The sequence below is a fragment of the Osmerus eperlanus genome, chromosome 26 (assembly GCF_963692335.1).
Source record: "Osmerus eperlanus chromosome 26, fOsmEpe2.1, whole genome shotgun sequence".
Lineage (NCBI taxonomy): Eukaryota > Metazoa > Chordata > Actinopteri > Osmeriformes > Osmeridae > Osmerus > Osmerus eperlanus.
The window spans coordinates 909,075-914,417 of record NC_085043.1 but is presented as its reverse complement, the minus strand read 5'-3'; the positions used below and the strand labels follow the sequence as shown (position 1 = coordinate 914,417).

General features: G+C 39.6%; 1 long non-coding RNA gene across 1 annotated transcript; it reads right to left on the bottom strand.

Moving 5' to 3' along the window:
• Positions 1-1,307: 1,307 nt before the first annotated feature.
• On the bottom strand, positions 1,308-1,901 carry LOC134012892 (uncharacterized). Its single transcript, XR_009928645.1, has 3 exons — positions 1,811-1,901; positions 1,578-1,671; positions 1,308-1,440 (listed from the first exon to the last, which is right to left on the bottom strand). It is a non-coding gene; the product is annotated as an uncharacterized LOC134012892 (long non-coding RNA).
• Between the last annotated feature and the right edge of the window lie 3,442 nt (positions 1,902-5,343).

The following is a 5,343-nucleotide window of genomic DNA, read 5'->3' as shown; positions in this document are numbered from 1 at the left end:
TCCTATTAAAAATAGGCATTTCATCTTCAACACTAGTGCAGACAAACATTCCAATCTGATACTCTGTTCCATAATATTTCACCCAGGAAGTAGTGGAGACAAATAAATAAACGTGACAAATAAATGTGTAGAAGTTGAACAAGGCCTCATCATAGGATACAGCAAACACAAAGTGCGCCTTAAACAGTTCATCGAAGGCAGCTACAGTTGTCTGCGCCATGCAGGGAATGGCCTTCTTGTCAAGGATGACGTAAAACGTCTGGATACTATTCTTCTTTTCTCCAACGCAGAGGAGGAAGGGCTGTGCTGATCCAACCTTTTCAAGGAAGGTCACCATGCTTGTCCCCACCTAAGAGAAAGGGAGGGGAAATTAGAAACCTTTAGCTGGTCAGGTGTTAAACACCTCTAAATGAGATACACATTGCATGTTGAAGACCAGATTACAACCGTAAAACACATTTAGAAAATGCAATGATGAATAAAATAAATAAAATAAACATCCCATTTTCGACCCATCCCTCACTAAGAGGCGTTTTCTTTCAATAGCTTTGAGGGGGTGAGATACACACAGCTGACCAAAAAAATGACAAATCATAGGTCTATCAAGTGATGTAAGAGGCGAAGCAACATTCATCATCTATGTCTATAATATATACATGAACTTGACCACATGGTCAACAGCTTCAGTGGCACTGATTTTCCCATGTCTTTTTCCTTTTGCAGTTGGAGGCAGGATGTGGACGAGTATGAGGATAGCTGCCAAGTCACTGTCCCATCCTAGTGAATTAGAATGACAAACGCCCACATCCTATGAGTATACACAGTCATAGCTCATAGGCGCATTGAATACTGGTGAACACAAACATTTGTGTACACTTACCATAATCATTTGATTCCTCAGACAGAAGGTCATCCACAGGAGTACCAGTGTGAAGGCCTTTGCAGACAGTGAGAATCCTCGGTTTGTAGAAGGTTGGCCACTTTGTGATAAACTTGCCTGAGATGTCTTCTCCAAAGAGCATTGTGAAGTCTTGGTCAATCTAACACACAAAAAAGCATGTCAAAACATGATCTAATAATAAGTATAACAATCTAGTCTCTATTTTTCCTACCAAGCCTGGTGTATCCAAGAATCGGGGGAAGTCATCTAGGATGAGTGAAGACTGGTCTGGATCATGTAGCATTTTCTGACGGTGCTTGAATGTCGCCTTCATTTTCTCCTTGACAACTGGGCGGTCCGCTGAATGCTTTATTACGGACATCGCTTCTCTGCATTCATCACCTGACAGCTGCTCAGATGTTGATGTCTCGCGCAAGGTCTTAGGGCCATCTTGATAAACAGACTTGGAGCTCCTCTTGTAGACACTAACTTTTGCGCTGAACCGTCTTCAATCTGTAGGCCAGGTAACCCTGGCCACTGTGAGGATCATAGTAATGTTCCTGTCAGAAAAGAAGGAGACAAGACACTTTGTGAATATTAATATCCATCAAAGCTGTAGCAAGACCTTAAAATAAGTATTGTCTCTCTACATGAATACATTAGAGTAAATGAGGGGTTCCTGCTATGTAATACTCACATAACCAGTTGGTGAAGCCTTATCCTTCAAATAGGGGAAAAGGGTGACTATTCCCATGGCATAGGTAATGCGGACATTGACTGTTGGGACCCTCCTAACATGACAAAGATTAGATTAGTGAAATGTACTTAAAATACGTTTAACATGGTCAGTGTAAAAGGTTAAGAACAGAGGATGGATATTTTAACAAGTATTTCATTACTGAAGTAGACTACAATTTATTGGTCACTTACCCATGACTCTCGATCATATCCGCCACCAAGATGTTAACAAGTTTCTTTCTTGTTTGATCAGAAAGGCCTTTGGTTTTGTTGTACTCTTTAAATATGTCTTCACCCCCTGGTTTTTGATGAAGCGCTACATAAACCATCTGCAATAGAGGTCAGATGTAAACCTACAATGCATTTTGAAATTGGTTTGACATTCTACCAACAACCTGAGAACAACTCACATCTTTTGCCACCTTACTGTCAGGTGGTCCTTCTACCAGTTGCCTTCTCCGTGCTTTGGTGCACTCTGTAATTACAGTGGATCCTGAACTCACAGACTCAATAGATGAGAATGACCCCTCATCTGAGCAAAAGGAGGCCTCAGACACCTCCATCTCAGCTAAGGGGACAAGAGGGGGAGAGATTCAGTTGCATAATATTAAAGTAGTAAAGTAGTAAAGCCACATCACCAAAGTGGCCGATCTGGCAGATTTGCTCTCAACTTATGCAGTATACCAATAGTGATATATTGTTGTTTCTCTTCCTACTGACAAACTAATTGTAAATAACTTTGGATAAAAGCTTCGGTTAAATGCCCTACATGTAAGTGCAATGAGAGGGGTGTTTCTGTGTCTTACCAGAGCCCCCAGTTAACACCTTGAAAGACACTGCAGCAGATCTCACTAGCTCATCAAAAATGTCATCAGCCACATCGACTCCTGAGGAGTCCTTCAGGTCCACATCAGTTCCATTTGGCAAGTTAAACTTAGCTGAAACTGAGAGCCAAAACCTTTACTGTAATTTCCTGACTATTAGCCACAGTTAATACAGTGATTTAGTAAAATGTCTGCGGCCCGGTGCAGCCTGTATATGGAAATGCATTTGTATGTCACTGGACTATTAGGCACCTGGTAGTTAGTAATGTGCTACTTATAGGGCTCTGCGATATGACGATATAAACCGGATGATAACATAAAAAACTGTAATGAGGTTTATACAATTTGCGGTTTATAGTCGGTAAAATACTCAGATTAGCATGCAATAATAGATGTGACGTGAAAAATCAGTGGGCTGCCCCTTTACTTACCTTCTTGGATGAATTGGAGGTAATCATAGCTGTCATCCTTCATGGGTACGCTTACCCATTTCAGGATTCCCTTGCACTCCACTTGAACCAGCATGTCTGTGTAAAAAAAAAAAGAGTTTTAAACGCACAAATTTCAGGTCTCGACTACACAGATATATCATTTTTTCTAAACGGATATTAACAACATCAGTTAAGAAATAAAAATACTGACAGACACAGAGTAATTGTCAAATTATGTCGCGCCAATCTAGCATACACGTTTTTACTAGCTATCTCAGCATGCAGCAACCACATGTCGCTGGCTATGTTAGCCAGCTTGCTAGTTAGCCTAGCAATACCCGCGCCAAACACACAGGCACATTTTAACTATCAACTCTTAGCTAGCTTACATAACTAGCACAGCCTACTAACTTCGCTTTTCCAGTTCAGCATACCATATACTGGCGTTTAGACAGTCTGTTCATTATCAGGGAGTAAACTGTTCACTATAACTTTACAGTACACTAAACTTTAAACTTTATAACGCTATTACCTGACGGCTGTAGCTAAGCACCTTGCTCCTTAGTTCAATACAAAAAACAGACGGTTACAACTTAAAAAAGCAGAAGTTAAGAAACACATATAATTTATCATAAACATTATAATTGCGTGATTATGTGATTAAGAGAGACTCGCTTACCTTGTGATAAAATGTACTGTCTTCCTCGCGTGAAAGAAAATGGCGCAGGTGGAAAAATTATGAGACCGTTTTCCAACTGCCGTTTTCCAAGGATACGTTATGTGAGGGCGTGGTTTTGACCTACCCAATGGGCGTTAATTTTAACATCAGTGAAAAATACACTCTGATTTGACAACGTAAATGAGTCACAGGCAACACAAGCAGTGCTATTTTATAACTGTGTGGTGTTATAACAACACCAACACTCTCGATTCAACACTGTCCCTAACATTTTAACACTCATGTATTTGCTGTGTAGGGTGTGCTTGCTTGCGTCGGTTGCACAGGGGTCCGTTTTTTAATGAAATTTTTACAACTGATATTTCTGTAAAGGGTGTGCTTTGCCTTCGGCAAGGGCACAACCTTTGTTCTCTATCATATATATTATTATTGTGAGAATGCTGTGAAGCATTCTCACAATAATAATTTCAATAATAATAATTGTTTTCCTGTTTCTCTTATTATTGTTGGAATGCTGCTTCAGCATTCCAAGTATTGTTCTTTGAATCTTTATTGTTGGAATGCTGCTTCAGCATTCCAAGTATTATTCTTTGAATCTTTATTCAACTTCTTCATATTCTTCTTATTCTATTTCTTCCGTGGCACGTTTCAGCGCCTTCAAATCTTCAGCTATTAAAACCGTTCAGCTATCAAAAAATTCAGCAGTTTCAGGCCATTCCTGCTGTGACTTTTCAGCTTTGTACCTCTTATGCTTGAATTAATATAAATCAATATTCATAATATTTTTAACATGGGTTTCCAATGGAGTTCTTTCAAATCCTCTCAAACTTCTTTAAACTTCTTCAACTTCCAAATCCGTCTTCTTCCTCAATCTATCAGCTAGAGCCACCATTTAAACTTTAAAATGTTGACAAAACCCTAAACTATTTTTTAAATTATTCAGCTTTTTGATATCTATTCAACTTTGTTCAATATCACTGATTATGTTTCATGACTTTTTCAAGCCGTTTCTGAGATTTATTGCCACAATTTTCGCTCTTCATGCTTCATTTTTGGATCAATAGATAGCTAATTTTGTGCTGGTCGTAGACAGTTGTCTGTTGAATCCAACAGACGTACATATTTGTTCAGAGCCCCACGAAAGCGAGACAAATGCCAACTCTCGCCCCATAGAGACCAATGCAAATCTGGTGACAAAATCGTCAGAGAAAGCAAAAAGAACAAGATTTTGAAACTGCCGGTAGAGTCGTATTTCTGACCGCACAGAAATATAAAGGACATCTCTGGTTTCGGCAGAGTCTTGGGTCTCGGAAAATATCCTTATTTTTTGGATTGGACGTATAGTTTTGCGTCTAGGTCAACTTGTTTGAGGTGTGGATGCTAGGTAAATGTTCGTTTTTCTCTCTGCCTAGCTCGTTAGCCATCACAGCTGCGCCATCACCGTGGCAACCAAACAAACACGCACCAGGAAAGCAAAAGGAACACGTTTTCGAAACTGCAGGTAGAGTCGTATTTCTGACTGCACAGACAGAGCCATAGAAAAAGAGAGTTGCGACACTTCCATAGACTCCCATTGTTATCGAGGAATGCGGAAGTAAAGCGTGTCACATGCGACCTGTAGTTCCAAACATTGCATTTTCCACCGTTCAACCCCATTCATTTACAGTGTCTCCGAAGCAAGTTAGCTGGTAAGTTGATGAAAATCCTTTATTTTTTCATATTTTTACCACCACATATCAATTGTTATTAGTAGTATTTCATATAGCTAGCTTTAGATAAAGTTTATCGTAA